The 25,574-nt window shown below is 40.6% G+C and overlaps 1 protein-coding gene across 3 annotated transcripts in view; it reads right to left on the bottom strand.

Moving 5' to 3' along the window:
- The window catches only part of gpc3 (glypican 3), a 375,529-nt gene that overhangs the window by 203,434 nt on the left and 146,521 nt on the right, over window positions 1–25,574 (bottom strand). The window lies entirely within an intron of this gene.

The following is a 25,574-nucleotide window of genomic DNA, read 5'->3' on the forward strand; positions in this document are numbered from 1 at the left end:
CCTACACTAAAGAGTAAAGATGTCTCCTTTGCTTTAATTTGAGTTACTTTACCTTATAACATCTGCATGACGTGAAATCATGATTGCTAATGTAAAAAAATAAAAATAAATAAACTTTCAGAGTGCTGCCTTGGAGCACTTTTGTGTCCCCACCAATCTCAAAATCAAACCTACTCCCTTGATATATATATATATATATATATATATATATATATATATATATATATACATACATATATATACATACATATATATACATACATATATATATACATATACATACATATATATATATATATACACACATATATATACATATAGATACATATACATACATATAGAGATACATATAGATACATATACATACATATAGATACATATACATACATATTTATACATATTATACATATAGATACATATACATACATATAGATACATATACATACATATATATACATATATATACATATACATACATATAGATACATATACACATACATACATATACATATACATACATATAGATACATATACACATACATACATATATATATATATATATATATATATATATATATATATATACACACATAGGAAATACTTGACTTGGTGAATCTATGAATCTAGCGGTAAATATACTCCTCACCTCTTAACCCCACCCCCGACCACACCCCCCACCTCCCGAAATCGGAGGTCTCAAGGTTGGCAAGTATGTCAACAGCATACTCACGTTACTCCAGGACTGGTAGAACATGCTGACAAAGATATTGTTAGAAAGGCTCCCAAACTCTGTGCTACCTCAAGAGACTATTATGAGCAGTCCACCTTAAGAGCGCAAGGCATTGTGGGGCGCGCTTATTCATTCTAACCAAAACAGAGCACAGAGTGGTGAATGCCAGTCATTTACATTTGCTGCCTGTATATATATCTACAACTTGTAAGATTGTATAGCACTGCGGTGCCTGGTGCGTCACTGACGAACGTAAGTTCATTATATAGTTGTTTGACGCGCAGCGTGCCTTATTTACAGCATTTAGACAATGTATTTCATGTACCAGTCCTTTATCTCTTCATAGAGAGCATTTCGAACAATTTGTGCCTTTGTACATGTAAGCGAGCACTTTATCCTGCATGGCAGGTCACAAGCACCACGTTTACGTGCCTTCTGTAGCGTACAGTGACACCTTGTGGTCTAGTTAAGACGTTTAAGTTCAGTTAAATGTTGGGATGATGTTATTTGAGTGTTTGGTTTGATGCTATCCTGTAGTGTGTATGGCAGGGCTTACTGTTTACTGGTGAAGCTAATGTGTACTAAATGCCAATTATTACCGGTATATGCTATATTGTGTATCCATTATATATTATTGCAATAAGGTGATGTGTACTATTACTATGTAGGCTATGGTATTCTATACAAATTGGTTATGATGTTCTTATCTGTTAACTGCAGAACCACCAATACTTAACAGTGTTGTACCATTCAGCCAATCCATTGTAACCTGCCATGCCTGTCAACCTGCCTACTAAACAAGTAAACTGCCGTATGCCAAACGAACTGTCCTGTCCATTGTGTCCTGACCGACGCCCCAGGGGCGAATGAGACTACCTTTATAGAACCATACAGTCCTTTATAACTCTCCACAACAGATATATTTGTCATATTCTGTGTGAATATTTGTGAGGCTATTTTATTGTGCCTCGTGTTTGTGTTGTTTATATGTCACATTTAAGCAGAGTCACTACGAGGTGTGTGTGGAAGCTAGGCTAACAAGCTGAGCAAACTTAGCGCCCTTGGAAGTGTAAGGAGGTAGGAGGAGACTATTAGTTTATTTATTTAAAACAAGTGGTTCATGTCATTTTGAAAAAAATGGGAAAATGTCATTGTTTTTATTTACAAAAAAAGATTTGTTCATAAGTTTAAAAATGTTTGTGAAAATATGGTAGGATGGCATTTGTATTTTCTGTCCATCTTCATAGTTTTCACGGTGTCAAAATTGTGAGGAGAAAAGGAGGAGAGAAATGAAGTTTCACCAGTCGAAGCTCTCTGCATCTTGTGTCATTACTCCAAGTGGGCCGCTACTCTCAATAGGAATCAGTTTTTTGGCAAGCAGGCTGAATCAGAAGCAAGTGTACTGGATCATGGAGGACAGAATGGCGTGGAAAGGACACAAGCAAGATTGGACAGATAGAGGTTAGGCTGCAGGATGGCCTAGATTTTAATTGGCTCTATCTCCTTGCGTCTTCATTAGAGCGTATCAGTTCTTTAGAGCAGATATCAAGTCCTGCAAAGTTCTGTGGAGGGCACCGACTGTCACTGAGTGTTGTAGTTCAGACGGGTTATCAAATCATGAGACATATCTTCCTTCTCAGCGTGGCATGTCATCATCCAAAGGCAGCATCAAAGCTATGATTAAGTAGTGCACGTTTAAATGACCTATTGTGTCGACATCCGTTTATTTTGACATCCAAGAGCTCAAAGTGACATGAAACAAGCATTTTATATAATCTATGAACACCCCTGTCATTGGACATATTGGATGTCCATAAAGCCATCAGTCTGCATGTCATAAATCAGCTGTAGTGCCCGTAGCAGACCAGACTGACCGACCACTCACTGTGTGGTTGTCTGCAATGGCAGACACGGTCTGAACTGCCTCATCCATCAGTTGGCCTTACTCCCATTATCCCCGTGTGAAGAAAACATCAATAAATTACCACGACAATGAGTCTAATCCATTCAGGTGATACTAGTGTCACCTCTAGCCGACACAGAGACAGATGTAGAAGATGCAGGCAGCTGGTCCTGGTGACAAAATAGTACCTGGGAAGACTTTACAAGGAGCGTCCATTCATAAACAGCAGACAACATGTCTGGTTGAACCTCTGAAGGTTATTGTATACAACGGCCAGAGTGGCAGTATATAAAAACCCAGTTTCCATATGAGTTGGGAAATTGTGTTAGACGTAAATATAAACGGAATACAATGATTTGCAAATCCTTTTCAACCCACATTCAGTTGAGTGCACTACAAAGACAAGATATTTGATGTTCAAACTCAAACTTTATTTTGTTTTGCAAATAATAATTAACTTTGAATTTTTGGGCTGCAACATGTGCCAAAGTAGTTGGGAAAGGGCATGTTCATCACTGTGTTACATCCCCTTTTCTTTTAACAACACTCAATAAAACGTTTGGGAACTAAGGAAACTAATTGTTCAAGCTTTGAAAGTGGAATTCTCTGTCATTCTTCTTCTATGTAGAGCTTTAGTCGTTCAACAGTCTGGGGTCTCCGCTGTCGTATTTTACACTTCATAATGCGCCACACATTTTTGATGGAAGACAGGTTTGGACTGCAGGCGGGTCAGGAAAGAACCCGCACTCTTTTACTACGAAACCACGCTGTTGTAACACGTGGCTTGGCATTGTCTTGCTGAAATAAGCAGGGGCGTCCATGATAACATTGCTTGGATGACAACATATGTTGCTCCAAAACCTGTATGGACCATTCAGCATTAATGGTTCCTTCACAGATGTGTGAGTTACCCATGCCTTGGGCACTAATACACCCCCATACCATCACAGATGTTGGCTTTTGAACTTTGCACCTATAACAATCCGAATGGTTATTTTCCTCTTTGTTCCGGCGGTCACCACGTCCACAGTTTCCAATCCAATCCAATCCACTTTATTTATATAGCACATTTAAACAACAATAACGTTTCCAAAGTGCTGCACAGCCATGTTAAAAACAATATTATGCTCCACCAACGACTGAATAAAACAAAAAATGAATAAAAATAAAACCAATAAAAACAATACAAAAACTAATATGATTAAAAACTATTTTAAAGGGTAAAATCAATTAAAACAGTAAAATAAAAATAAAAGTGTATAAAAAACACAGAGGACAACAGAGGTCAAAGGACCACACAACTCACGTAGTGTTAAAAGCCAAAGAATAAAAGTGGGTCTTAAGACGAGACTTAAAACACTCCACTGTGGAAGCAGTTTGAACATGGAGCGGCAGAGTGTTCCAGAGCTTAGGGCCGACCACAGAGAAGGCCCTGTCTCCCCTGGTCTTAAGTCTGGTCTTGGACACCACGAGCTGGAGCTGGCTTTTGGACCTCAGAGCGCGCGCAGGGATGTAAATTTGGATGAGGTCCGAGATATATTGAGGTGCCAGTCCATGTAAAGATTTAAAAACAAACAGCAATGTTTTAAAATCAATTCTAAAATGAACAGGGAGCCAGTGCAAACTCTGAAGAATTGGGGTTATATGCTGGCGTTTCCTGGCCCCTGTTAAAAGTCGTGCTGCCGCGTTCTGGACTAACTGCAACCGGGAGAGAGCTTTTTGGCTAATGCCAGCATAAAGTGCATTGCAGTAGTCCAGGCGACTTGAAATAAAAGCATGCACGACTTGTTCAAAAAGGTTAAAAGATAAAAACGGTTTAACCTTTACTAAAAGACGAAGGTGATAAAAACACGATTTTAAAACGCCATTGACTTGTTTGTCTAGTTTAAAATCGCTGTCTATAGTGACGCCAAGGCTGGTGACTTTGGGACGCACATAATTTTGCAATGGTCCCAAGTCAGTGAGGGCCGGACCAAAAACTAAAATTTCCGTTTTTCCCTCATTCATTATTAAGAAATTCTGGGCTAACCAAGCCTTGACGTCACATAGACAGTTAAGAAGGGGTGTCAGGGGGCCGTGGCTTTTTGAAATTTCCAAATATAATTTGAAATGTGGACTCGTCAGACAACATAACACTTTTCCACTTTTCATCAGTCCATCTTAGATGAGTTCGGGCCCAGCGAAGCCAGCGGCGTTCCTTGGTGTTGTTGATAAATGGGTTTTGCTTTGCATAGCAGAGTTTTAACTTGCACTTACAGATGTAACAACCAACTGTAGTTACTGACAGTGGTCTTATGAAGTGTTCCTGAGCCCATGTGGTGATATCCTTTACACACTGATGTCGGTTTTTGATGCAGTACCGCCTGAGGGATCAAAGGTCAGAACATCATTGCTTACGTGCAGTGATTTCTCCGGATTCTATGAACCTTTTGATGATTTTAAGGACCGTAGATGGTAAAATCCCTAAATTCCTTGCAATAGCTTGTTGAGAAATGTTGTTCTAAAACTTACAAATTGGTGACCCTCGCCCCATTCTTGATTGTGAATTACTTAGCATTTCATGAAAGGCGGCTTTTATACCCAATCATGGCACCCAACTGTTCCCAATTAGCCTGCACACCTGTGGGATGTTCTAAATAAGTGTTTGATGAGAATTTCTCAACTTTATCAGTATTTATTGCCACCTTTCCCAACTTCTGTGTCACGTGTTGCTGGCATCAGATTCTAAAATTAATGATTATTCGCAAAAAAAAAATGTTTATCAGTTTGAACATCAAATATCTTGTCTTTGTAGTGCACTCAACTGAATGTGGGTTGAAAAGGATTTGCAAATCATTGTATTCCGTTTATATTTACATCTAACACAATTTCCCAACTCATATGGAAACGGGGTTTGTATATAATTCAGATTTAGAACAAAATATTAGGGGAAAACGTTTATTATATTCCATAAAGAATTCCCATGTGTGTCCACCGCTGCTGCTCACTGCTCCACTCACCTCCCAGGGAGGTGATCAAGGGTGAATGGCAAAATGCAGAGAATAATTTCGCCACACCTCACACCTGGTGTTTGTGTGTGTGTGTGTGTGTGTGTGTGTGTGTGTGTGTGTGTGTGTGTGTGTGTGTGTGTGTGACAATCATTGTTTCTTTAACTTAACATTTATTTATTTAAACCTCAATATATCTTGCAATAGCTCAGTGAGCATCTAAAGCAATGGTCACTATTTCACAAAATCCTTGGTTTAGGCCATACACCAATATGTGATCTATGATCTACCACAAATGGCCCGTGTTTCATAAATTGGACATCCACTCTGAGCAACCGCAAATCTATTAAGCCTGTTTCACGTTACAAGTGAACAAAAGCGGTGTTATTGCAGCTGGAACAAATTGATGCGTTACAACAGTCAGTCCAAACAATCTGTGTCACCATCACTTTGCATGCTTGTAAATTTTTCATGCAGGAATAACTTCTGACACCTTACTGCGCCAAACTATTTGAGAAGTACTGTCTTCATAAAGATTCTATCAGCCTCATTAAGGGCCCTATTTTTCCATGTGCTTAATGAAAAAATCTATACTGTAGATTCTGGCCACTCAGCATTTTCCTTCTAAGGCCCCAATTACACTAAGGTAAATCACACCTAACCTTATCCTTGTCCACACACAACAATGCCACCGTTTAAGAACCCCGCCCCTCTCTGTCCACCGGCGCAACGCCACCGTGGAAAATGTGCATGTCATAGTCATCTGCAGTGTTGCTTTATGTGCAAGTTCTTAAATGTAACTTATCTGAACAATATCCAGTATTGTGGTATTTCAATTAACTGGAGTGTAGTGTGCTGTGGGGCTCTATTGTAGTGAATCCCACCTGGGCCATCATAAATTAATAACATCTTTATTAGACACAAACAATGTGATAAAGGACATTTAACAGTAATCAATCTAGGGATCTAGATATCCGGTCAGGACACTCCTCACTCTTTTGCCTTCACCTTCATTGTCCATTTATTTTTGGTGACTTTATATACTCTGGACCAAGACGTTGAGTCCGCGACATACATGGCGGACAATAATTGATATGGTCTGTTTTGCCAGTCCAAATGCAATCGCTATTTGACTCGACGGCCAGGTAATACAAAGCATGCGTTATCTTTTTTATCACATCCACGAGAGCTTGCATTCTCGTTGTCTCTCCTTGAAGTTATTCGCTAAGTAGCATCACAGCTGACCCGGCCGGACATTGGAAAGTTCTCTTGCCGTCTGAGAAGTGTTGTATCCCACATAGCTGCAATCGCTTTCTCTTAAGATATTCATGTGCGATTCCCACAAGCGTCTGTACATGTAGAAGAATGAGAAACACTGACATGTTTGGATGACTCGCCTCCATATTTCCAGTGGTTAGCTACGAGTTACAAAACCGCTTAATTATGAAGCTGGCTGTAGCGCGTTCTTTCTGATGTCACTTCCTGTGTGGACGAGGTCTTTCTGGCGTCACTTCCTTTCCGAACTCACTTTGTAAACGATCAATGAGTACATACAAAGCTAAGTGCCAGAGATTCAAGAATTACATGGCTGACTTACTTGTGTAAAAATTTGTCCAAGTAGGGTGACCATAAACGCTGGTTTAGTGCGGCTGAAACGGGGTTTAAATAATTATTTGTTTAAGGGGTTAAACGACATAGTGTAGACATGGCCTACGGCCCCTTCTACACTAACCCGGCTAAGATTCTGGCCACTCAGCATTTTCCTTCTAAGGCCCCAATTACACTAAGGTAAATCACACCTAATCTTATCCTTGTCCACACACACACAATGCCACCGTTTAAGACCCCTGCGCCCTCCGTCCGCTGTCGCAACGCGAGCTAGTACGCATGCGCAAAAAAAATGCAATCATAGTTACCTCTGACCTGGAAGTGTATCCTTACCCTGTGTTTCATTGTATACTATAGCCACATTTCTTTTAACAGTAAACCTTGCTTGCCTCACCATCAGCAGCTATTAGACTGGCCCTATTGTAGTGAATCACACCTGAGCCATCATACATGAATCAGATATTTAATGGACGTGTGAAAGCAAACAATGTGATAAAACATTTTACAACAATCAATTTAAGGATCTAGGTATCTGGTCAGGATACTGTGCTCGGAGGCTGAAATTGGCGGTCGTACTTGACGATCACAACCACTTCATGGCTTCACAATTGTTATGGAGTACAAAACTAGACGTTGAGTAATCGCTCGACATACATCGCTGACAATAACTAGTAATAGTCTGCTTTGCCGGTCCAAATGTATTCACTGTGTTCCGTAGTACTCCCTCGTCCACGGGGATGCCTCCCGTTCGACAAATGGATAACATTTTTCGTTAAGTAGAATCACAGCTGACCTGGACATTCGATAGTTCTTTTGTTGTTCCTGTGGCACAACACACTCAATGTCAAACATATCCCACCAGGTTGCCATTCTTCCAGACCTTATCCAAAACCGTCGCTCAATATTGCTATGTTGCCGTCTGAGATGTGTTGTATCTGAAATAGCTGCAATCGCGCATTTCCATCTTTTAAGGTATTAATGTGTGATTCCCAAAAATGTCTGTTATGAAGCTGGAGTTACTTCTCATGTGGGGCGCAGTCTTTCTGGTTTCACTTCCTCTCCGAACTTTAACTTGTAAACGATCGATGAGTCCATACAAAACTAAGAGCCAAAGATTCAAGAAATACACAGCGTGTAAAAAAATATCCAAGGACGGGATCCTTAATCGTAGGTTTAGTGTGGCTGAAACGGGGCGTAGGCTAAATACGTATTTGTTTAAGGAGTTATCCGGCTTAATTTAAACAGGGCTTAAAGTCTGTCACTGAGCGACCTTCATCCAAGATGCGCACTTTGGGTGGAGCAATATATAGGTGTTCCCTGTCAAATTTGGCCTTATGTTTCTAAAGCTGCATGAGTCCAGCGCCCAGGGAAGGTGAAACATTATATTGCACTGTAAGTTTGGATGCAGTGTACGCCACACAGTAAAATGATGAAAGAAACTTCCAGAAAGATGTCAAATCTAATCAGATTGTTTCAATTGAGACGCTTATCCTCATCCATTGACAGGAGTATAAGTGGACCATAATGCCCTTTTGTATTAACTATTAAAAATCAAAATGTACATTGTTGTCTTGTCGGCTTGAGCGAAAGACGAGATTGATCAGAGCAGAAAGGGACTTTGCGTATCATATAAGGACATCCTGAGACTAACAAACTTTCAATGCCTACAATGATTTTAGCTGGACCAGGGTGATCCATTAATGTGAATATACAATAAAACAATTTAAAAATGCGTTATACATGTATAGTGCTTTTTTACCTTTTTAAGGAACTCAAAGCCTTCACCCATTCACACACACATTCCCACACTGATGGCGGGAGCTGCCATGCAAGGCGCTAAACAGGACCCATCAGGAGCAAGGGTGAAGTGTCTTGCTCAAGGACACAACGGACGTGACTAGAATGGTAGAAGGTGGGGATTGAACCAGGAACCCTCAGGTTGCTGGCACAGCCACTCTCCCAACCACGCCACGCTGTCCCCGAAATACATAATTCAGCATCTATCGATTGATTTGATAGATTTTTGAGAGATGTATTGTCAGGCTCCCCCATGGAAGCACACACCAACTGCTGTCTAAGCCCCCTTTGATCCATCACAGCTTTACAAACATTTGTACTGAACAGAACTCTTAAAATCATAAATAACATTAAGGTGCCTACATTAACAAGTTAATCAAAGTTTCATCCACTGAGTTAAATCCAGCCAAAAAAAGATACTGTTGTGAGTGCATACACACGCTACTTCACCATGGCGACACACATCTCCATGACAAACAATGCCTGATGAATATCCATCCATCCATCCATCCATTTTCTACCGCTTATTCCCTTTCGGGGTCACGGGGGGCGCTGGCGCCTATCTCAGGTACAATTGGGCGGAAGGCGGGGTACACCCTGGACAAGTCGCCACCTCATCGCAGGGCCAACACAGATAGACAGACAACATTCACACTCACATTCACACACTAGGGCCAATTTAGTGTTGCCAATCAACCTATCCCCAGGTGCATGTCTTTGGAAGTGGGAGGAAGCCGGAGTACCCAGAGGGAACCCACGCATTCACGGGGAGAACATGCAAACTCCACACAGAAAGATCCAGAGCCTGGATTTGAACCCAGGACTGCAGGACCTTCGTATTGTGAGGCAGACGCACTAACCCCTCTGCCACCGTGATGCCTGATGAATATGGTCTTTTTAAATTTAAAATGGTGTATTTTTTCCGGATTTCAATGACATCTTCTTCGTTTGGAAAAAGATTTTGATTACAGGTGTAACTACTATACAGCTGGGCAAGTGTTTAACCAAGCTCTCATCCACAGCTGCCACACCACGATTCCCGTTAGGATGTCGGTATATGGGACAGGATGTTATGATGTGGTCTGCAGTCTGCTCAATGACATTGACAAAATGTTGCTAAAACTCCATGTTCCACATTTTTACACTACCAAAAAAAAGACGTAACAGCAAAGCCGTTTTTTAGTAAAGAGCCCGCCTTTATTTACAATTTACACATTTGGTCCTTACTTACGCAAGGTGGGCATGTCTGCAGGCTCGATGGGAGAATACGGATAAAACAAATGTGCTTAACTTTGAACGGTAAAAAAATTCTGAAGCCCTTACTGCTTATCCGGCTACAAAGAAGCTGAAAACAGTAGTCGAACGATGTTCCAACCTTCCGTCCCGTTTTCTACCGCTTGTCCCTCTCGGGGCTGCAGGGGGGTTAGCTGTTACTTTGTTTTAATAAACCAGTTTGCATGTAATGTCATAAAAAAGGCAAAATGTGCATGGTTAAAATCTTGCACCAACACAACCCTGCAGCCTTTATGAGGGGATTTTATGACTCGCAAAATGGTCATCGACTGTAAACAACTTGATGTTTATCCAGACACATTTGTCTGAGCTCCCCCAGACCAAAATGTAACCTGGCAATCTGGCAGCTGATCACCTGAGAAGCTTGCTCACATTGGGATGGGCACAAGTGTCCAAGGCTTCAAGGGGAGCTGGGTGGGCCAGCAAAGCCGAGTGGGGTGGGCTGATTCCAGGAACCATGCAGACAGGATGCTGGTAAAGCCCAGATAGCATCACCAGTCGACCGTGAGGGCCAGAGGGATGGAAATGAGATTTGTACTAGGTTACTCCATCTGTCTTCCACGGCAAATATACACAAACAAACACACGTACGCACCCACAAATGCACCACACACTCCCACAGAGCACAACGGTTGCCAGGTGGTGACAGCATGGGCCAACATTGGGCATGCCATGGTAGGAAGGCCAGGTGTGAGGATGAGAGACAGTCACACATCAATACCCTTTCCTTTTCACTCAAACATGTGTGGGAAAACTTTTGTCCTGAAAAGCAAGGACCGATTTTGTGGTGTACAATGTGTCCCACATCATAGTAAGTTTAATTTGCAGTAGGGTTGGGCGGGTTTGTCTCTGTGTGATATAGAAAATGACTATATCGTGATATTCGAGTATACGTTCTCACGCAGTTGGTTTTAGCTGCTGGCATTACACTACAGGCTCTTCCCACTCTTTGTTGTATCTCTTTCTCACAGACAGCAAGCGCACCTTCTTACACGCGTCACATACATATACGCCCTCACGGAGCAGAGAGGTAGCAGCATGGTTAACGTTAGCTGTGGTGCGAGCGGTAATATGAGAGAAAGAAGGTTCGAATCTGGTAAAAAAATTAAGGAAAAATTAATTCCCAAGAAAAACACCACGGGGTCCTTCGTCTGGCGGTGGTTTGGCTTCATGTGGAAATATGTTGAACGGAAAACCGTAATTTGTCAAGTGTGGGGCAAAAGCATTGCTACAAAAAGTAGCATTACTGCTAATATGTAGCATCATTGGAAAAGTCCCCTGCTAGAGAATGAAGAGTGCTTACTCCGCATTTCAACATCTCTGTTCGGTGCCACATCAACAAAATGCCGAGGCAACCGTGGCGAAGTTGGTAGAGTGGCTGTGCCAGCAATCCGAGGGTTGCCGGTTCAATCCTCACCCTCTACCATCCTAGTCACGTCCATTGTGTCCTTGGGCAAGACACTTCACTCTTGCTCCTGATGGGTCCAGTGAGCGCCTTGCATGGCAGCTTCCACCGTCAGTGTGTGAATGTGTGTGTGAATGGGTGAATGTGGAAATACTGTCAAAGCGCTTTGGGCTCCTTAAAAAGGGGTAGAAAAGCGCTATACAAGTACAACCCATTTACCATTTTACATCAACACTGTATGAAAAAAATAGTCAACAACAAAAGGAGATAACATCCGCAGTAACCTACCACATAGTGAGGACGAACACTATTTGATTTCCTATTATGCAGCTCATTTTTTATTGAAATATCATGTGTGACATCATGCACAAAAGTACACTTTATTTGTTTTAAACCATTGTTGTGGTGTTCTGTACAAAAAGTGCACTTTAATTAAGTGTTGTTTTGATATGTCATCTTAGTGACATCTTGCACAAAAGTGCACTAACAGCTTGTTTTAAAATGTCTCTGACAATCTTGCACTTTCTGTTTTGAAATGACATGAATGTTTGTGCCACTGCTTAATAACTGTATAATAAATACACTTTTGGCCAACTGACTTAGTTGTGATTTCCCTCTGCATGAAAGTTTAAAAGTAGCATATATGAATGCAGTATGAAGAAGAATGTTTTAATGTAGACACAGAATCATCATACTGATGTGATTATATGCATTAAGTGTTAATTCAAGGCTAAGGTAAAATATCGAGATGTATATCATGTTTCGTGATATGGCATAAAAATATTGAGATATTAAAAAAGGCCATATTGCCCAGTCCTAATTTGCGGTTCTTTGGTCTTCGCCGTCCAGATCTGAGCCAGCTGCAAAACTGTCCACTAATAACAACATGTTCTACAAACCTCATTGAAGTCCAACAGATGACAGCAGAGATCACTTTGTGTGCGTACCAGTAAAATTAGCGTTCCGCTATGCTGTCAAAGGTGCCTTCAGACTTTATAGCCTAAGGTAGCACATTAAAACAGGTTCCTTGCAGTCACTGAGGCGATAATATGACACATCCAAGTCCTAATGTTGCTTGTCTTTTTTTACTGCAAGTGCAATTTTTTTTTGCTTCTTCTCTTCTATTATTTTATTGAACAGTAAATGTTTTTGTAACAAACACTATTTAAATAAATGATACAATACTTGTATATCTGTATAACTATATATTTGTACACCTCAAATGCAGGAGCAATAATGTTGTAATGTTGTTGTCTTCGGCTCCAACGGATAAGTGTAGAAACACTGGCCAGGAATCGATTCAGTGCCAACTACTGCACCACTACCCTACCAGTGCCATTATGCACACAAATGATGCATCATTTATACATGTATACGATTTGTCAGTCATACCATAACAATGTGGCTCAAAAATGTCCTGTTTCAGATGCTCATTGAGTTGTGTTATGACATCAAGGAAGTCGGAATTATGGCGTCAAAACAGTGTTAAAATCTTTTGCGCGTAGAAACCAGACTGCGTGCGTGTGGCCTCTCTGTGTGTACGCACTCATTTTACAAGCTAATTTTACACTTGGATAGCCTCTCGATGCGAGAGGCTATATAAACCGTGTTTCGATAGCTGTGTCTCAATTCGTCAGATGCATCTTTCGCAGTACGCATTTGTGGGGTGCTGTCAACACTAAGGTGCGCCAAAGCTGTCGCAGTTCAAAAAAAGATCCACATCTCCGTCTAATCCAGCAGTTCAAAAAAAGCTCCACGTGTCCGTCTAATCCAGCAGATTGTTTCATTTTCTGTGCGCAGTACATGTCACGTGTCCTTTGCACCATTTAATATCCCAAGATCCTCCACGCGCTCAGCTCTAAAAATAATTTACAACATGACGACGCTAAACAGAGTTAAAAGAGGGACTTTAAAACGTAAGTATAGCTTTAACTGTCCTGAATGAATCAATAAAGTACTATCTATCTATTTACTCATTTAAAACATCTAACACCAGACATGTAAAGCTTGGCGGGACAGGGTACCTTATTTCTATGTTAAATTAAAAGAACTCGACTGGAACGCTGAGCGAACTGTGAGCCATTTGCTTTTTTTTTTTACCCTGAGAGAGAGCCTCATATCAGGGCATTTTTCAACGTTTGGAGGTAAAGGCTTACATCTTTTCTGTCAATGTTTAGACCTAAAAAGTGTGACTCATGCCATGTATACTTAATAAGGTGTCACTGGAATAGTTGATCTTTTGTGAACTATTTGTAAATTTTTGATCATTGCAAAAATAAGTGGACCACTTTATTCAACATTTGGAGGAAAAGGCCTTACATCTTTTTTTTCAAATTTTTAGACCTAAATAGTGTAACTCATGTCTAATTTTAAGTCTCAATGTGTGACTGAAGGATGTGCAATAGTGATTTTTATGTGTGGCCAAGGCTGAGCAAGCTGGGGAAAATACGAGAATGGAGCGGATGCCGGAAGAGGAGAGCAAAAGACGAGAGTTGGCTGGGGAAAACAGAAGGCTGGGCTGTGGATAGGTTATTATAAACTCCAATACATTGAAAACTCTGCCGCCCGCTTGCTCACCCACACCCGCTCCCGTGAGCACATCACCCCAATCCTCCAGAAACTCCACTGGCTCCCCGTTCCTCACCGGATCCACTTTAAAATCCTCCTCCTCACCCACAAAGCCCTCCACGACCAGGCCCCCTGCTACCTCACCGACCTGCTTCACCGCCATACCCCTTCACGCAGCCTCCCCTCCTCTGATGCCAACTTCCTCTCCCCACCACTCAGAACCAAGCTCCGGACCTGGGGTGATAGAGCCTTCTCCATCGCTGCTCCCACCCTCTGGAACACTCTTCCCAAACCCATCCGTGACTGCCCAGATCTTCCCACCTTCAAAAGCCTTCTCAAAACACACCTCTTCAGATCTGCTTTTAACCTGTGATTAGTGTTCTGTGTCTTGTAATGTCCTGTCTTGTAATTGTCCTGTATTATTATGTATTCTACAATGTACTGCTTTTATATTTCAATCAATCAATCAATCGTTTATTTATATAGCCCTAAATCACAAATGTCTCAAAGGACTGTATAAACCACTACGACTACGACATCCTCGGAAGAACCCACATAAGGGAAAGGAAAACTCACACCCAGTGGGCAAGGAGAATTCACACCCAGTGGGACGCCAGTGACAATGATGACTATGAGAACCTTGGAGAGGATCTCATGTGTGGGCAACCCCCCCCCCCCTCTAGGGGACCGAAAGCAATGGATTTCAAGCGGGTCTAACATGATACTGTGAAAGTTCAATCCATAGTGGCGCCAACACAGCCGCGAGAGTTCAGTTCAAAGCGGATCCAAGACAGCAGCGAGAGTCCCGTCCACAGGAAACCATCCCAAGTGGAGTCGGAACACCATCGTACAGATGTCCCCAACCGATACACAGGCGAGCGGTCCATCCTGGGTCCCGACTCTGGACAGCCAGTACTTCATCCATGGTCATTGGACCGGACCCCCTCCACAAGGGAGGGGGGGGCAGAGGAGAAAAAGAAAAGAAGCGGCAGATCAACTGGTCTAAAAAGGAGGTCTATTTAAAGGCTAGAGTATACAAATGAGTTTTAAGGTGAAAAATATATATATAAAAGAGTGTTATATTTAAAAAAAATAAAAGTTTATCCTGTAAAGCGTCTTTGAGTGCTCACAAAAGTGCTATACCAATTGTATATTCATCCTGTCTTCTGTTTATATGTTGTCTACAATGAATGATAACTAGGCATGTGCAACGATATAGGCTAAAATATATTGCGAAATATATTACAGCCTCTTGCAATAATATATATCATGATATATTTGGTGAATAAATAATAAAAGAACCATTTCAAAATGGGCTACAAAAGCGGTATGTGGCAGTAGATTGCATCATTGTAGGTTGTATTATTTTATTAAAACTATTTTTAATCCACTTGCTAATTTGTTGTTGATATCTGGTTACTTTCTTTTGTAACAGTTTCATATTTCCGGCGGTATAGCGCGGTTGGTAGAGTGGCCGTGCCAGCAACCTGAAGGTTGCAGGTTCGATCCCCGCTTTAGTCATTCTTGTCGCTGCCCTTGTGTCCTTGGGGAGGACACTTTACCCACCTGCTCCCAGTGGCACCCACATTGGTTTAAATGTAACTTAGATATTCATTATTGTCACCGATGTCCCACTGGGTGGGAGTTTTCCTTGCCCTTATGTGGGCCTACCGAGGATGTCGTAGTGGTTTGTACAGCCCTTTGAGACACTAGTGATTTAGGGCTATATAAGTAAACATTGATTGATTGATATTGGGTTTCACTCTGTAAAAACGCTTTTAGTCACTAGAGAAAATCGCTATATAAATATAATTCACATCGCTTCACTTCATTTACACTTACGTTAAAATGTAATAAGAACATTTTCTTGTTGTTATGACACTTTACATTAGTTTTGGGCAATACTTCACATTTGGGTTTTGATCCAATATCAAGCAGTTACAGTATTGGTCATACCAATGTTGATACTTAAAATTTCAAATAACATTTTTGATTACGACTGTAACCGAACAAAAACACAGGTGTAACAATAACACATTTGTAATACGGTCAGTAGTGAAAAATAAGTAATGTAAAGCAAAACAATACTATTAAATCCTATTTTCTGAGTTTGTAAACAAAAACAACAAATAACTTTTATGATATTAAAAAATATTGATCTACTCATTATGGCATCAGTAGTATCGGTACTATGAATATTTGTATTGATCTGCCCACCCTTTTTTACGTTTAAAAGCTTTAGCCAAGTAGTTAGTTCAGCTGTTTGTATCCTTCTATGGTACAGCATGTTTAGCTATTCATTTTTGTGATGATGATATATGTGAGAAATATAATTTATTTGCCGCCATGAAGGTGAGGATTATTGATTTTAACGCTGCACAGTGGAGTGACAGTCGCTAGAGAGAATGCCACATCGCATTTTCTTTGTTTGTAGCTGTCAAAATTGCAGGACACAGATAGAATGTGTCATCAATGTGCATTATCACAAAATAATAGTAGTATTAAAAACGCTGTCATTAATGAAATCTAGGTACCGCATTTACCGAACAATAGGGCGCATCGGATTATAAGGCGCACTGCCGATGAATGGTCTATTTTTTATCTTTTTTCATATATGAGGTGCACCGGATTATGAGGCGCATTAAAGGAGTCATATTATTTATTTATTTTTTCTAAATGGAAAACACTTCCTTATGGTCTGCCTATCATGTAATGGTGGTTCTTTGGTCAAAATGTTGCATGGATTATGTTTTACAGACCATCTTCAAGCCGCTTTCTGACAGTCGCTTCTGGATGCGGCATTTTGTGGGCGGTGTTATTTACATGGCTCACCTTCGGCAGCGTCTTCTCCCGTCATCTTTGTTGTAGCGGTGTAGCGTGCAAGGACGGGAGTGGAAGAAGTGTCAAAAGATGGAGCTAACTGTTTTAATGTCATTCAGACTTTACTTAAATCAATAACGGAGCAACATCTCCTCATCCGGAAACACCAACAAAGCCAGAAATGTGTTCCATGAAAAAACGTTCGACCGGAACTCTCTAATAACAAAAGTTCCTCGGGTATATAATGTAAACCCACTACACCAGTATGTTTTAGCGAGTTAATGGCGAGTTTACTGAAAGATATAAGTAACAACTTTGCACGACTTTAAATTAGAAATGGCAACAACGGAGGATGAATGTCACATAACAGAAAGATAGAGAAAAAGAAGAAGCTTATCGACTACAAAAGCTGACACGCGCAATTTTTCTGGATTTACGCAGATCCCAAATACACATCAGCAGGTACCAGAAGGTAAGAAAAGTTGGTTTTGTATAATAATGCAAAACAAAAGGCCAGATAATAAGTCTTACCTAATACACACCATAATGATATGCATGTTTAATGCGACAACCCTCCTACAAGCAGTGCAGCTTCATAGCTTTTACCAAAGTCGTACTAAAACATTTTTGATAGATTTTTGAGTGCCGGGTGTAATGTTCAATATTTTCAAAGGAACATGTAAAATGTTGGTGTTGTTTACTTGAGTCATATTGCCATCATATTGCAGTCTACACGTATCTCTTATGTTTACCATGAATTGATTTACATGGACCCCGACGTAAACAAGTTGAAAAACTTATTCGGGTGTTACCATTTAGTGGTCAATTGTACGGAATATGTACTGAACTGTGCAATTTACTAATAAAAGTATCAATCAAAGACAGTCATCTACTGGTCACATTTATCATTACACCATGTACCAAATAAAATTGCTTCGAGGTCGGTAAGCAATACCAGAATTATTCTGTACATTAGGCGCACCTGGCTATAAGGCGCACTGTTGAGTTTTGAGGGGGAAAAAAGGATTTTAAGTGCGCCTTGTAGTCCGGAAAATACTGTATTTGATGTTGTCTACAATAGGGATGGGGCTCATATAGCCCATTTCTGGGTGGATCTCGCGTGAGAGAACGAGGTGGTGTTAATCATTTTGCAATACTGTTTTCTGAAAATAATGGAAAGCACCACTTTATCGCAACTGACCCTGCGATCAAAGTTTTAGGATAATCAACACTTTATTGCTATCGGGCAAGTGGATAGTGCCAAAAAAATTGTCACGTTACATGTTTCAGGTAAACTGCGACACATATTCAATATGAATCCCTTCCTACAGTATATCACGCAACTCTACTATTGACATAATTGAAAACTGATCTTGGGTTCACTGAACCTCATTTCCCATAATAACATCTCCTTGCTGGAACCAGAACATGCACAGACCAAGAGTTCTGTTTCCTGCTGATACCGAATATACCAGACTACCTGCTCCACTTCAATATTTTTGACTTCCTCTACTGACTCCATCGGTCTGCGGCGCCGCCGTGTTCGCTAAGGTCAAAAAGGCAGATGCGCAGACTCTATGAGAAGACATGCTGCTGTAGTTTAGAGGACACAGTGGGGTAGGAAGGACGCAAGGCCATGGGCATACCCAGCAGAAGACCAGAGGGTAGAAGGACGAGTTTAAATGCTGGTGCCAGAGAAGGAAACATTGAGCGAGGCTTTGAAGCGGCATTCAAAGACAGACAGCCAGCCATTGCCAAAAGACACACCAGCGCCTCTTGGCAAAAGTCAAGCACAGCTGACAGACTTCAGACTATCAGGAATCTGGAAAGTGAACCTTAGGTGCAAATCCGATCCAATATTGGAATCCTGTCAGCGCAGAAAACAAACAATGCTCTTCAATTTAAAGACGAAACAAGACACCTGTGCATCAGCTTACATTTACAAAGAAACTTTTTAAATCGCTGGTATTTCCCAAAGTGTTGAAATAACAGCAGATGACAAACTGCGAGTTAGGATGTAGGGCAACAAGATGAAATGTTACTAAAGTTCTTCAAGCAGATGGGTGCACAGTGTGATACTCACACGTAGCGACAAACAAGGAGCGTGAAAGATGGAGAGAAACAGTGGGGGTGCTGTAGAAATGGCAGCTGCCTTTGTGATATCCGCCAAGGAGGTTATGTTCCCATCAGTCTTATCCTCCATCAGTGAGATGTCACAAAAACTACTCTAATAGAAAACAAATGATTTTTAAAAAGCTTGGTTCTTTCACTTGTATTTGTTAAAACATCTAAATAAAAAAGAACTATTTTTGAATAACCATATTTTTGTCTCCTTTAGCCTATAACATCCTATAACCCACTAATTATACAGATTTATACAGATTTAAGAAAAAAGAGCAGGTCATAGGTGAACAAGTTCTACATTTCTTCTTAATTAGTACAAGCTAATATAAAAAAAAAAAAAAAAAGATTAGGTCATTTCCTTGCTGCTTTAATGAATAATGGAGAGCTACACAAACCCTTCTGGCCTCCTATATTCTCAGTACAAGTTTGTGTCATCAGATTAAATTAGTGAGCACTCACATTAGTCTGAGTGCTCACGAATAACGTTGTGAGAAAACAAATTATACTTTTCTCTTGTAAAGGTGTGAGGGTCGACATTAGCGAACTACAGGGTAAGTAAAAGGATGGATAGACCTTAAGGACATATGGAGTGTTCCTAAAAGTAAGAATTAGCGAAGTTCCAAACAGGGCTTTACGCTGTCGATTCCGATACCAACCATCCACGAGTGAGATCAGCCAATATTGGATGTAAATTTTACCATGTATTTATGGTGAGTGCTAATGACAGTTTAAGCAGTATCAACACAGTATTAAAACTACTTACTTTTTGTATTTTAGACATACATTATTTGAACAAAACTGATTCAACTAAACAAAAACTGCAATATACTATGTATTAGGGGTGTGGGAAAAATCGATTCGAATTTGAATCGCGATTCTCACGTTGTGCGATTCAAAATCCATTCTCATTTTTTAAAAATCGATTTTTTATTTATTCATTATTTTTATCAATCCAACAAAATAATAAACAGCAATACCATAACAATGCAATCCAATTCCAAAACCAAACCTGACCCAGCAACACTCAGAACTGCAATAAATAGAGCAATTGAGGAGACACAAACACGACACAGAACAAACAAGAAGTAGTGAAACAAAAAATTAATTTTATCAACAACAGTATCAATATTAGTTATAATTTCAGCATAGCAGTGATTAAAAATCCCTCATTGAACATTATCATTAGACATTTATAAAAATAAAAAAAAGAACAATAGTGTCACAGTGGCTTACACTTGCATTGCATCTCATAAGCTTGACAACACACTGTGTCCAATATTTTCACACAGATAAAATAAGTCATATTTTTGGTTTGTTTAATAGTTAAAACAAATTTACATTATTGCAATCAGTTGACAAAACATTGTCCTTTACAACTATAAAAGTTTTTTTACAAAAATCTACTACTTTGCTTGCATGTCAGCAGACTGGGGTAGATCCTTGCTGAAATCCTATGTGTTGAATGAACAGAGAATTCTTTTAAATCGGGAAAAAAATCGTTTTTGAATCGAGAATTGTGTTGAATTGAAAAAAAAAAAATAGATTTTGAATCGAATCGTGACCCAAGAATCGATATTGAATCGAATCGTGGGACACCCCAAGATTCGCAGCACTACTACGTATGTATATTTTTTCCTTTTGTTTTTGCTCTCATAGTCCTCCTGGTCGAGGGAATTATTTCATGAGTTTGTAAACATTAACAAAAACAACGCCAAATGATTTTGAGAAAACAAAAACACTTACATGATCACTCTAACACCGATCATATACTGATTGTACCCTTGGCATTCAGCCCACTGATTAATGAATCAATCCTTGTCAGGAACTCGCATGGCTGCGGTAGTTGTGACACCAAGATGCAGGAACCAGGAGATCGATGTGCAGGTAAGAGTTTATATTACTCTCAAAATAGGAATAAGCAGTCATACATGTAAAGGTTCTCAACATAATCACAATCCTCGAGCCCTGAGGAACAGGCGAGGCAGGCATAAACAGCAGCCTGATTGGCAACTGCAAACAGGTGTGCCGGGCTGCCAATCAGAAACAGGTGAGGGAAACAAGCGCTCAGGGAGATGTGCAGGAAATGAAACAAAATTAAGTGTGCCGACAGGAAACAAACACCAATCAAGGAAACAAACAGAAGTGAAGTGACAGATCGTCAAACCTTCCTCATTTTCCGTGTATGTGTACTGACTGACAATGCTGACACACCAACAGTTGTTGTTATATTATCATCTCTCTAGACTCTTATTAATCGACTATTTAATTGCCAGCTAATAACTGCAACATGGTTCCATCTACACATCTTTAAACTTCACTAAAAAACATATTTCATGGTGTTAAAAGATAGCTTTACTATGAATCAATTAACGTGGACCCCGACTTAAACAAGTTGAAAAACGTATTCAGGTGTTAGCATTTAGTGGTTAATTGTACGGAATATGTACTGTACTGTAAAATTTGTGATTAATTGTACGGAATATGGCGTAGTGGGTAGAGCGGCCGTGCCAGAAACCTGAGGGTTGCAGGTTCGCTTCCCACCTATGGACATCAAAGTCGCTGCCATTGTGTCCTTGGGCAGGAAATTTCACCCTTTGCCCCCGGTGCCGCTCACACCGGTGAATGAATGATGAATGAATGATTGGTGGTGGTCGGAGGGGCCGTAGGCGCAAACTGGCAGCCACGCTTCCGTCAGTCTACCCCAGGGCAGCTGTGGCTACTGATGTAGCTTACCACCACCAGGTGTGAATGAATGATGGGTTCCCACTTCTCTGTGAGCGCTTTGAGTATATAACAATAGAAAAGCGCGATATAAATCTAATCCATTACTGTACTGTGCAATCTACTAATAAAAGTCTCAATCAATTCAATCCATCAAAAAGCTTAGTGGTTAGCTTAGCTATTAGCATACCTGCTCTTGGCTTGCTCTCGGTGTATAAACATGTTTAGCCTTGTCCTCCAGTGACACTTGATAATGATACTTAAGATACTAAGAAAGGCATTGTTTATCCTTAATTGGGGTGATTATCATTAACTTAGGGGAGCCAACACTTATGGAGAAATATAATTAGCTGTTAGCCACATCGCGGCTGCAGGCCTAAAATTAAATAGTGTTGATAGGGAAGTGAAGTGAATTATATTTATATAGCGCTTTCTCTAGTTACTCAAAGCGCTTTTACATAGTGATACCCAATATCTATATTATATTTGAACCAGTATGGGTGGCACTGGGAGTAGGTGGGTAAAGTGTCTTGCCCAAGGACACAACGGCAGTGACTAGGATGGCGGAAGCGGGGATCGAACCTGGAACCCTGAAGTTGCTGGCACGACCACTCTATCTACCGAGCTATACCGCCCCTAATGGGAAAATGTTTCCTCTTTTTTGGCAGAATAACAATGCCTTAAAAGTGGCCCGAATTCTGCTACAAGGAGACAAATATAATGAATACACTGTTATTTATGCACACTCACACACCTATATTAATGATATCATGCAGGCTGTAGAGAAAACGATGAAGACGTTAGGCTTCCCTTTCAATTCTTAAGTTAAGTTTCAGTTTCATGTTAAGGCATAGCAAGCCGGACAGAAAAAAAGCCATTATATTGACAGCTTCAACTTCCTGATAGCTCGTTTGTTCTCTCTCCAGGCCTGGCATCTCTGTTGTGTGTATACCTAGTCATGTTTTGGAGAATACATTGTTAAACTACAGTTCTAGTCACCTCCCTTCCTTTTAGACAGCCTTGGAACTAAATATTCTAGGAGGACTCTCCCCTCTTAAAGGGGAGAATCCTAGTAATTTCAGCAAAAAAGGATTTGTGACGTTTCCGATTGTTACTAAAAAGACATTAACAGGCAATGGCGTTCACTTATTTGTTCACAAAAATCCTTAGTAAGAATGCAGAGATTTGGACCAGCAGTTAAAGGCTCAAAAAAGTGACACTTACAGAAGTGATCACATTGTGATATGCATACAAACCAATTACACAAAAAATTAAGATGGTCACAAGTGGAAGTGTAGTCCATTGTATTGGAGATGTGTTTTCAAACCCATCACGATCAGCAACAAACAAAAAACATGAGTCTAAAGGGAAAAAACAACACTGTGTCAAATAAGTTTTCAGTTAACAACATAAAAATCACCATGTATTCGCACACAGCCAGTCCGATATTCACCATGAATAACTTTGCATGAACCATGTGATGTGACCCTGCTTGATTTCAAAGCTTATTTTCATTCAAAGTGGGGATTATCATCAATAACTGGCAGGGGGAACAACTGCGTTCACTATGCAACACGTGTGTGTTCATGCATGACCAAGGGCCTGATTCATTAAAGGTGTTCATGTACTAAAACACGTGCAAACTTAATAGCACAAGCAAAACTGAGCTACTAAACGTGTACAAGGTGGATTGCGTCCGTTAAGTGAGCAAATTAACCCGTGCGATCCATTTGGCTTCTCTGTTTTCAATATTATGCTGAATACATGCTGATCATCAAAACACCCACAATACTGGGAGGAGAAAATGCAAATACATCAAAAAGTGATTTGTCAACGCTCATCGCCGTTTTCTCAAGCACTATTTAGCGTTTATATAGCACTTATGAAAAAAAAGGTGCTATCTGACATCGACGCACACAGATATAAGAAAAGAGGGGCTCGTGCTGCATAGACAGACGATGGCTAGAAAATCCTGCGTTCCACGTGTGTGTTTCTACATCTTTGGACTGTCAGAAATTGAACATTTTAGACATATTGACTCTTCAGCCACATCATTTTATATTTTTATTGCTGCTGGATGACTTAAGGGGTGGGTTAAAATTGTATTTGATTGATGCATTTTGGGGTCTGTTGGTGTTATTTTTGAATGTCGTTCATATTTTTATATGGGAAACATATTACTGTATTTATCTCCTACAAGACCTGCTACTATGACCTCACCATCACCCCTACCCCAAACCTCAGAGGAAACACTATAGACACTTTTAACTGCTGCTGTGACCACCCACGAACTGTGAACTATCACTGTAGACACTTTTCACCTTCGATCACTAAAGACACTTTAAACTTCTGCTGTGACCCAATGTCACCTCCATATTTATACTGTTAACTGTGAATCAGACATTCTTCAACCGCTGCCTCCGTCGCGTCCTCGGTATCTACTGGCCTAACACCATCTCCAATGCCAACCTGTGGGACCTCACTAGACAAGACACAATAGAAACACAAATCAGGAGGAGAAAATACAACTGGATTGGTCACACACTGCGTAGACACAATAGATCAAATCACGAAACATGCTCTAACATGGAACCCGCAAAGCAAGAGGATTAGAGGAAGGCCTAGAGCCACCTGGAGAAGAGCCACAGAGCAGGAGATGAAAGCGCAAGGGCTTTCATGGCAACAACTGGAGCGGAGGGCACAAGGCCGAAGGGATGGAGTTTTATCAATGGCCTATGTTCCTTAGGGAATTTAACGGCCTAAGTAAGTAATTGTGAATCAGAATGTGCAATAATGTTACTCACTGTACCTTATAACATTTTTTTCATACACCTTATTTTATTGTAGTTTGGGGTTTTTTAGCTCACTTGTACTTAAACTGCTAAACTGTACATTTTTTGTTTTTATTTTAACTAAGTACCGTGTGACTTGTTGAAGGGTGGACTAGCAAAGTAAGATTTTCATTGTATAGCAAACTGTCTGTTCAACTGTGCATATGACAATACACAATCTTGAATCTTGAGTCTACAGAAGATAAGATTTAAAAAAATATATATGTCTCTCATGACCCAAAACAAAAAGGCCCGTCTTGCACACAAAATCCTTATTTAAATAAAGAGGTCTGCACCACTTTTCAATTGCAAACGCACTGTTTGTAGACCAAACACAACACGGCCACTCATGGTACATGTTATTTTATCACTTGAACACACTGTGTTGTATTTGTATCTTAGTAAATCAGGCCCCAAGTAGGGCCGTAACTAGGATTTGACAAATACCAAGGTCAAAAATTGGTTGTCCACTGTCATGCCCGGCTCTGCCGGTTAGTGTTTGGGGCACTTTGGTCCTCCGACCCGCAGGTGGAGCTGTCGGTTGCTGCCGGTTAGTGTTTGGGGCACTTTGGTCCTCCGACCCGCAGGTGGAGCTGGTCTGTGAAGACGTGCAACATCTCAGAGGGCTGCTGATTGGGCGGCCTATAAAAGGCCTCCCATCAGCATGCTCTCTCTCGCTCATGCTCTCTCTCTTTCTCTCTCTCGTCCCACAGGCACATTCGTTTGGTGACCGTATGGTCACGGCAACGACGGCCGGGATTAGCACCACACTAACACCCTTTTGGGA

The sequence above is a fragment of the Nerophis ophidion genome, linkage group LG05 (assembly GCF_033978795.1).
Source record: "Nerophis ophidion isolate RoL-2023_Sa linkage group LG05, RoL_Noph_v1.0, whole genome shotgun sequence".
Classification (NCBI taxonomy): Eukaryota; Metazoa; Chordata; class Actinopteri; order Syngnathiformes; family Syngnathidae; genus Nerophis; species Nerophis ophidion.